The sequence below is a fragment of the Rhinolophus hipposideros genome, assembly GCF_964194185.1.
Source record: "Rhinolophus hipposideros genome assembly, chromosome: 13".
Taxonomy (NCBI): Eukaryota; Metazoa; Chordata; class Mammalia; order Chiroptera; family Rhinolophidae; genus Rhinolophus; species Rhinolophus hipposideros.
In genome coordinates, this window is record NC_138059.1 from 25,033,934 (window position 1) to 25,044,252 (window position 10,319).

General features: G+C 38.9%; 1 pseudogene across 1 annotated transcript; it reads right to left on the reverse strand.

The window, feature by feature from the left end:
- Positions 1–508: 508 nt before the first annotated feature.
- Positions 509–5,856, reverse strand: LOC308506535 (U2 small nuclear ribonucleoprotein A'-like; annotated as a pseudogene). Its single transcript has 2 exons — positions 5,839–5,856; positions 509–1,010 (listed from the first exon to the last, which is right to left on the reverse strand). The product of its transcript is annotated as a U2 small nuclear ribonucleoprotein A'-like (transcript).
- Positions 5,857–10,319: the final 4,463 nt, after the last annotated feature.

A 10,319-nucleotide genomic window follows, 5' to 3' on the forward strand; every position in this document is an offset into this window, starting at 1 on the left:
TTTGTTTTTGTTTGTTTGTTGTTTGTTTTTGGCAGCACAGGGAGTGTCCTTTATTTTTACTATTTGTAGAAACTATAACAAAATTACCAGCAGTAGTTTTAAACACTTCAGCAATGCTTACAAACTCCTCTTTGCTGACACAACTAAGGCTACTATTCCATATTCCAAAAGCTGGACTTGTCCCAAGTGGACATATGATGCATCTGTAGATACTCAGGACACACAGCTCAGGACCCATGTGTGACTACATCATCTTCCATCTCAGTGGGGACTGATTTGCATTCTCCATCAGGTACCTGACTGCACTGCCACAAGCTCTTCAGCCACTCCCCTTCCACTAGAATTGATGCATTTGCCGTGGCACTCTTGATTGCTTCTACATTCCCTGGGAATGGCCCACCTTTTCTTTACTTTTCTTCTCTTCTCTTCTCTTCTCTTCTCTTCTCTTCTCTTCTCTTCTCTTCTCTTCTCTTCTCTTTTCTTTTCTTTCTCTTTTTCTTTTTTTTTTGTCATTTGGCAAACCAGCACCTGGATTGAGAATTTGGCTTCTCCTGGCAATATCCTTTGTGAGCTGTGCACCCTATTTGCCCTTAAACGTTTTCTCTGCTTCCTGATGCTCTTTTAGTTTCACCTTCTGGAAATCCAGTACTCTGACTTGTGGAACTTTATAAATTACATACAGTCTGTAATGATTCGTATTTGTTATAGGATTTCTTAGAATACTTAGGTAAGTCAGTGATTTGGGGCATGCCTAAGGGTCCAGATAACACAGCTTCCCAACACTACGGTTGGTGAGGATGAGTTCTGTCAGACAGGGCAGAGTCTGATCAAGTCCCTCGCTTATAATGACATATTCTATTGTTGTTCACTAACAATATTTTCAGTCTTCTTAACAAAGGAAAACCATCCAGTATCCTAATTTCATTGTCAGAAAAATCAATAACATCAAACTGGTCTAAGGTAGCACTTAGATTTTCAATGATAGGAATTTTATACTCCCGGAGGAAGGTCTAGCTCAGTGCCCTGTCCCACCTGCCCCATCAGCTCCACCATCAGCTTCACCATATTGCCGCCTCCTGCTCCTGTGTGGCCTACCCGCCTTATTCACCTCTTGAAAGTTTCTTTTATCTTAATATAAGGAATACTTTATAATATGAAAGTGTTCCAATACTCAAACATACAGAAAATAGTAGTAAGATAGTGAAAAGAATATTATGATGAACCCTTGTGGGCTATCACAGAGCTTCAACGATTATCCACGTATGGCTAATCTTGTTTCATCTATACTTCCCCACTCCTCCCATCCAAGTACCCTTTCTTTGACTAATTTAAAGCAAATCTCAGATTTAAAGCAAATCTGAGATTGTTGTTTTTCTTTATCAGTGATTTTCTTCATTTCCTTGATTCCAGGGATGACTTGAGGTAGCCTCTACTCACTGCCCCAGGAAACAGAACATTCAGAGACCAAGAGAAATTATTAGGTTTTAAACTTCAAAGGTAGGCTTTCTCGACTACCAACTCACCAGAGACAAGATATTTCAGTTTCAAAAGACAAAGTTTATGTAAAGGAATAGATCTGGGAAGAATAGGTCACAATGGAAAAGTCCGTTTTCCCATTCCAGGGTTCAGAAGAGAGAGGCAGAGAGGAGACAAGTGAGTATAGATGTCCATGAAATCCCAAGAATGGTGATTGCACCCTGGCCCAGGGTGAGTCCTAGAGTGGAGTGATGTTAGAAAATTCCACATTTGTGGGTGTGGGTGCTGAAGAAGAAAGGATACCTTTGACATTATGTCCATCTAAACCCCAGGAGGCATACTGATACCATGGTGTGTAAATAAAGGTTGTTTGGAGGGTCAGGTCAGAAATATACAGTTTTTCTAGAGGACTTAGGGGGTGTCAAGAGATAGCTACACAATCTGGAGGGACCACATGGTGGAGACAAGGACAGAGAGAGATCTGAGTAGAGAGTGAGGAGGGACCCAGTGGAGTCGTGGATTTCTCAGAGGCACCAGTCAGAGGGTAGCTGATGGAATCCTCACACTTGATGCTGTGGCCCTTTGAACTCAAGAGGACAGGCCATGAGTTGATTGACATACTGACTGACATACTGTCTCATATTCACTGTTTTGTCACCAAGTGCAATGAGAGAGTAAGACAGAAATTACATTTATTTCTGGGAAGTGGAATATACTTTGCCTCTCCCTGAGTTTGTACCCACTCCTCAGAGAACAAGTCACAAGCACTCAGACTTCCCCTCACCCTCTCTTTTCCTTTACAGTCAGGCTCCACCTATGACCCCCGTTTTCCTCCTGGTTGGCTTTGTTGTCAGGCAGGCTCTGTGCAGGCTGTGTAAGAAGCCTCAGGCATATATGTGAGGATTGGCCACTCAAGGGAAAAGAAAGAGCCTTTTTGTCAACAGCTCTCTCAGAGCCCTGGGACTGATGCTCATGTTTTGCATGACGTTCCTGAACCAATCACTGTGGCCACTGAAAAGGGATATGCTTATTTGACTGGCTTAAGTTCCCTGACTACACAGAAGTTGGGGGTGGGGTCAGCTGCTCTCCATTTCCTAAGGGAAAATGAAGGTAATGTTTCCAGGAAGGCAAAAAGATACTGAATCGGCTGAAGTAGGAGAGAGATCCACCCTGTAAGTATTTAATAAATATTTGCTTAAATGAACAAAAAACCAAGGCCTTCAAAAAGGGCTCTTGCAACGACATTACATTGCCTCTATCTTTATTCCATAGTTTATATACTAACATCCTTTACTGAACAGGAAGTTGGAACTTGGCCACCCTAAAATAGTGTTAGCTCTGCATGATGATAAGGAAGCTGTCTGATGATGACATATTCTGTACAAGACTTATGAATTTTTAATGGTACCTCTACGGTACCTAGCTTTCAAGATTTAAAATCTTTTAAAAATTTAATAGTGAGTTCATCAGTAGCAAAGGAGGAGGAGAAGTGAGATGAGAGTCTGCATTTCAAAGTAAGCAATCTGACCAGTTCTAAGTGACATGTGAATTTGAGGGGGATTCATATATCCTGAGAAACTTAGTTTTATTTATTCATAAAGTTTCTGAGTTCTCCTCAGATTTACCACTCATAGTCAGGTGTCCACTGGGTCTGTGAGGCAGTGAATCACCTCTGGTTAAGCCCCAAAATAGGCTGTAAGCTCCATGATCGCAGGGTATGTTTTCACCCTGTACCCCTTGTCAAGCTCAGGCCAATCACGTGGCAGAAACTCAGTAAGCACTTATTTACTTACTTACTTAATGAATGAATGAAATATAAGTAGTTTAGATGAATAAAAGTCATTCAGACACACTCAATTTTCACTATAGAATGTCATATAGAATGTTATTTTTAATTTGGAATTTTTCATATTTTATGTGGCTTGATATTAAAATTATATTGTATTCTGTATTTCTCCTCTCATGGCAGATATCATACTTTTAGCCAACATGTATTGAATAATATACAATAATAGCCAACATATATTGAATCTGACCATGTAGCAGGCACTCTTGTAAGCACAGTTCCCTAAATCCCTTGTAACAACTCTAAGAGACACTGTTAAGACTCACACTTTTATTACAAAGCTTGTTGCTTATAGAGTGCCAGGGTTTGATCCTGGCAGAGGGATTTCTAAGTACATATTCTAGCTGCTAGACTTACAGGGCCTTTTGTAAATACTTGTGTGAAATCTGTTTCTTCTTTAGAAAGTAAGCTCTATGAAACTGTCTTATGCATCATACCTACCACAAGGCTTTGCTCATATTAATATGTGTCAAATGAAAGAAGGGATCAATTAGCTAATTTCCTTAGCACACAGTGATTACTAGAAAAATGAGAGTTAAAAACTGTCTTAGGTAGATATCAGGAAGTTTACAAATTTGTCAGAGGATGTTTGAACATATATTACAACAAATGAGAATAGCTGAGATTTTAATGGAGATAGGTAGGTAGGTGGGTGGGTGAATGCATGGATACATAGGTAGGTAGGCAGATGGTAGATTATTGATAGATAGATAGATAGATAGATAGATAGATAGATAGATAGATAGATGATAGATACAGAGCTATCCAGCATTTATAGTCTGCTTTTAGTTAGACTCACTTCTTTTTAGCCCTAGATATGAATAATAAAATCATCATATTTTAAGTCTGGGTTGGTAAACATGTCGCAATTAATAAAAATGTTGCCACTTTTCTACAGAAGAAAACTATTTTTATTTCAGTAGCTTTTCTGAATTATTTCTTGTAAGTTCACTTGTAAGCACAATGGAGTGGAAGAAATATTTTTAGACCTGAAATACTTAGGTCTATTATAATTGACATTTTATTCTGAATCCCCAGCACTCTACACATTAAAAGAATGATCTCATAAGTTACGAGGCATATTGGTATCAAATGCTTTTAAATATTCATGTTTGTAAGCCACCGAGTGCAACAGTCTTCAGAATTTCCTTAATTATGCCAAGTATAAGTAAGATATAAATCATAGCAAGGTTTATACTAATCGTTTATCTCATTATTGCCTTATGGTTTCAGTTGTTTTTTTAGAGTTGCAGTCTGTCAACAGGTGTTTTTAGCTCTGATGTGTCCCTCTAGCTACACATCTGTTTAATATTTTTTGTCAGTACTAACAGTGAATTACTTTTGGACGTTCAAAACATGCTCTCCATTTAATTTGGATAAATCATTCAAACTGCTGTTAGCTAGTCATAAAATTAGGTGCTTAGTTAGCGGGATTAAAAAAAGAAAGGAATCTGCAATTTCAAGGAGCCCCCTCTGAGACAGCAGATGTTAGAACTGAAGTATTATTATGTGATTTAATTTTCCAGTAATTGCTAGCATTTTCTCCATCAAGGTAGCAATCTCCCTTAATTTCATTCTAGTTGGATTCCACAATTTTTCATTCTCTTCTCAGTTGAGATCTGTAGATCCAGAACTTCAGGGGTGTATATGCAAGTCTGGTCTGCCCCTTTTTCTTCCCCTCGATATTCTCCTTGTCTTTCTATGTGTTTCCTCCTGTGGTGAAAAGCTGTGATTATTCACAATGCGAGGGCTTCTTGGAACTCGTTTGCACTGAAACAATATTGATCTGCACTGGGGAGGAGTCAGAAGATAAATTCTATTTCCTTGGGCGACTACTTGGGGAAAGATGGAGACCTTCTTCATTTGTTGGTCAAAAAAATCAAACTAAGGGCTGCCTGTAATTGTGAAAGGATTGTGATCAAATATATTTTTGTGGGGTCCCTGCTGAACAAACAATTTGATTAAAAATGTACTATAAAAGTATGAAGTATAGCAATTTATCAATGGCGATTAGAATAATGGATAGAGAAGAGGTATTCATATATTTGTTTGTTGTCCAATCAGTGCAAGATTCTTCAGCGTGTCCATGCCCCATCTCTTTCTGTGGAGGTCCATAAACCATCTCTGTGTTCTTCATTGTCAGATGTGCTGTTCCTAGTAATTTCGTATCTCCCACTGTGAGATGAAGGCAGCAATACTGCTATAATTCACATTGCCAGTGGCTCCTTGACACTTGTTTGCATTGAAACAATATTGATCTGCTTGCCTTTGCAATTCCCTATTACCATTTACTTAATGTTGGTGATACCATTATTCATAAGGCTGCATTAACCTGTGGACAGTAGCTTCCAAAGAATCTTCCAAAGTTTTTTACTTTATTGATGACCACATAATGCAAGTTTTATACAGAGTATGCAGGAAAATGTGAACGATGATTTGTTTTCTAGTTTTGTCACATTCAAAATTTTACAGTGTAAACATGGAACAATTCATCTTTCTTCAACGTCTTGTCTCACACTCAGCACCACAATCATTGCGCTGATAGGATGTGAGAGCTTCATTGTGGAAGTCATTCAGATACTGGCTTACTCGCGTGGGTACATTTGTCAATTCTCTGGAGAGTCCTACAGGCTCTACAGAATTTCATGGTACAGAAAGTCCAGCTGAGGCTTTCTCCTGGGGCCCCCTTACACTCCTGTTGTCAGGATCCTTCACCAAGCAAATAGTCTTCTATGGGCTGATTAGAATTCTTAGAGCTCAGGCCCAATTCCCAGTCTCTGCTTCTTGACCCACGGGGATTTGTTTCTTGACCCATTAGGGAAAGCCAAACAGTGGGAACTGGGTGACCCCTGACACACTCTTTTGCTTGGCTCTGACATCTCTCTGTACAGCAACATCAGGCCTGTTCAAAGCTCAGAAAATTTCAGAGAAGAGAAGACCACCAGTTTCTCTAACTTAGTGGAAGGAAGATAGCTCCCATTCTTATAGGAAAAGGAAAACAGACTGGGGAGGGGAAATGGAAGAGAAGGGATGATTGCTTCCCCCAAAATGGTTTCTCCAAAACAGAAACTTCTTACCCACCATGTCCCTGTAATAGACATGGGGATACAGGATACATGGCCCAGATCCAGTACTCTCTGCTCCAGCAGTCAGCTCAGCTCCTTCAGGGACTGCCTCAGCAACAGAGAGCTGCCCCTTCCGGGATCACACCCTTCTCAGGACAACTTGTATCTGCTCTGGTAACTAAGGGAAGAAAGGATAAAGTCTGGTCCTTTCTGCCTCATGTGAGGCATTCTGCTGAGCACTGCTCGCTCTAGGGTGCTCTGTCAGGTTGGTTGTGGCTCTGTACATCACGCATCACAGTTCAGCTTCTTCCTCTGCTTGATCCTGCTTCCTCCCCCATGCTTTCGCAGGTGCTTTTTCCTACGAAACATCTTGCTCCCCAAATTCATCTGAGTATCTTCTTCCAAAGAATCCAGCTGATGATACCCCACAATCCACTTTTATATAGACTAGGAGGCAGTGTAAAGGAGGTGGGGTTCCAGAGTCTCTTTCCCTCTGGGTAAGTGTCAGTCTCCATGTTTCCATAGGGGGCAGTGTGGGGTTTTATGTCCTTCTCTCGCCTCGCCTAGACTTCCTTTTTCTCTCTCTCTCCCACTCCCCTTCTCCCCTTCTCCCCAGAGTTGTGGCTCTGGTTGCTGATTCCTGGAGAAGAAGAAAGATGGCCTCACCATCACATATCACCCTAATTACACAAGCATTAGTTAGTTTGTACCCCAACCAGACTATACGCATTTGGGGGGCAGGAACTTGTCTTTTTTTTTTCTTTTTTTGTATCTTTCCCAGAACCTAATATAGTCTGCGCACCTAATTAGTGCTAATACATGCTTTCTTTCCCTCCCTCTCCTCCTTCCCCTTCTCCTCCTGCTTCCCCTCCCTCTCCCCCACCTCATCCTCTACTTCTTCCTCAAGAACTTATTCGACTTATCTAGCTCTCCAATTGCTCTGAAGTTACACATGTCCCTCTCTCTCCATGTTCACTAATACTGCCCTAGAATAGCCACCACCCTCTCTTGGAAGGACCACTGCTCCATAGTTTTAAGAAAACATCTTATTCCCTCTCTTGTGCCTCCAAAGACTGACCTCCAGAGAACAACCTGAAGGGTCTCTCTCTAAAGGGTAAGTCAAATCATATAATTCCAGTGGCTTTCCACTAAATCTACAATGATATTCCGACTCCTTCCTTCGGTCTAGAAAGCCCTACCTGATTTTGGCCAACTGCTTCCTCTCTAATGTCATCTTCCTTCACCCTCCCTCTTGTTCACATGCTCTGGACACACTAGCTTCCTTGTCCCTAAAACATGAGAATCCTATTCCAGGCTTAGGGGCTTTGTCCTTGCTCTTTCTTCTGCTCGGAAGGCTCTTCCTACAGGTAGCTGTCTATCAATTCAAATGTCACCTCCTATTATTCACATCTCAATTCAAATGCCACCTCCTCAGAAAAGCTTTCACTGCCCATCCTAACTAAAGCAGCCATGGAATCCCCTCCTTACATTAATCTATTTTATCATCTATGTGCACTTTTCACTGGCTAAAATTAGCTGACTATATTTTGGTTTGTCTGACTCCTCTCTCTTGAATGTAGGATCCACAAGTGCAGGGGTCAGTTATATTTTCTGCTCTATCCCTAGTGCATAAAATAGGTCTTGGCATAAAGAAGACTCTCAGAAAGCATTTGTTGATGACTGAATTATGATTCCTAAATGTCTCATTCATATCTCTAATTATGTCTCCTTTCTTGTTCCTAATGATCTTTTTAAAAAGATTTTTATTAAAATATAGCTAGCATACAATATTATATTAGGTTCAGGGATACACCATAGTTATTCAACATTTCTATACCTAAATAAGTGATCACCAAGATAAGTCCAGCAACCATCTGACACTGGACCATGCTATCATGATACCATTGACTATATTCCCTATGCAGCATATTATGTCCCCTGACTTATTTGTTTTATACCTGGAAATTTGGACCTCTTATTCCCCTTCACCTTTCTCCCACCTTTTTAATATTTCAATTACAGTTGAAATTCAGTGTTATTTTGTATTAATTTTGGGTGTACAGCACAGTGGTTAGACATTTCTTCACATACGTTCTCAATCCCTTGCTTTCTCTCTTCTCCTTCTGGTACACCTATGATATGAATGTTGTTATGCTTGATGTTAGACCAGAGGTCTCTTAAACTATCGTATTTTTTTAATTTTTTTTCTTTTTTCTGTTCCAATTAGGTGTTTTCTGCTACCTTATCTTCCAAATCACTGATTCTACTCTCTGTTTCATCCAGGCTACTGGTGATTTCTTCTAGTGCATTCTTCATTTCAGTTATTGTATTCTTCACTTCTGACTAGTTCTTTTTTTATGATTTTTATGTCCTTTTTTATGCTGGCTATCTCTCTGTCAAAGTTCTCACTGAGTTCCTTGAGCATACTTATAACCATTGTTTTGTACTCTGTATCTGGTAGGCTGTTTGCCTACATTTCATTTAGTTCTTTTTCTGGAGTTTTCTCTTGTTTTATTTGGCACATATTTCCTTGTTTCCTCATTTTGGCTTCCTCTCTATGTTTGTTTCTATGTATCAGGTAGATCTCGTATGTCTCCCAGTCTTGGTTGGATTGCCTTATGTAGTAGGTGCCCTGTGGGTCCCTGGCACATACAGATGGCCAATAGACATATGAAAAGATGCTCAGTATCACTAATCATTAGGGAAATGCAAATCAAAACCACAATGAGATTTCATCTCACATCTGTCAGAATGGCCATCATCAAAAAATTAACAAATAAAAAGTGCTGGCAAGAATGTGGATAAAAGGGAACCCTTGTACACTGTTGGTGGGATTGTAAATTGGTATAGCCACTATGGAAATCATATGGAAGTTCCTTAAAAATAGAGCTGCCATGTGATTCAGCAATTCCACTTCTGGGTATTTATTGAAAAAAAAAACAACCAAAAATACTAATTTGAAAAAAAAAATGCGCCCCTATGTTCATTAGGGCATTACATACAATACCCAAAAAATGGAAGCAACTTAGGTCTATTAATTAATAAATGAATATAGAAGATGTGACATATATATACATATATATATGTTCATATATATGTATATATGTATATGTATATATGTGCTCATATATATGGATATTTTTAGCAATGAAAAAATGAACTTTTACCATCTGATTCAACATGTATGGACACAGAGGGTATTATGCTAAGTGAAATAAGTTAGAGAAAAACAAGTACTGCATGATTACACTTACAAGTGGTATATAAAACAAAACAAAACAAATGAATAAACAAAGCAAAACAAAAACAGACCCATAGAGAACAAGCTGATGGTTGCCAAAGGTAAGGGTTGTGGAAGGATGGGGGGAAAAAGAAAAAGATATTGCCTGTAAAATAATAGTGACGGTGGTGATGAGAATGACTACAGGTATCATACACAGCATTTACCAGGTGCCAGATGGGCTAAGTGCTTTGTGTATATTGAAAAAAAATATATATATATATATGTACTTATATTTATATATAACATATATACGCTAATATATACATATACATAAATATAATATATATCTTATATTTATATATAACTTATTTATATATATGCTAATGTTTATATACATATACATAATATATATCTCAAATGTGTACAGCCAAGTTATGTGAAGTATAACCAAGTCATCAGAGCACTAATGTTGTCGTTTAAAGCACAATGTTTTGAATGATTTTCAGAAAATTGGGAACCAATCTTTGGAATTGATTTTTATCACGTAACTTCTATGTAATTCTAGCCTACAGTTTATTTCATAGAGAAAAGGAATAATTCTAAAGTGTTATTCTCAACCATCAGCTTATCTCATGGGAAGTGAAGAAATATTTGACCATGAACTTCCCAAAGCCATGGTAAATTTATTCACATTGAATTTGGCCTGGTC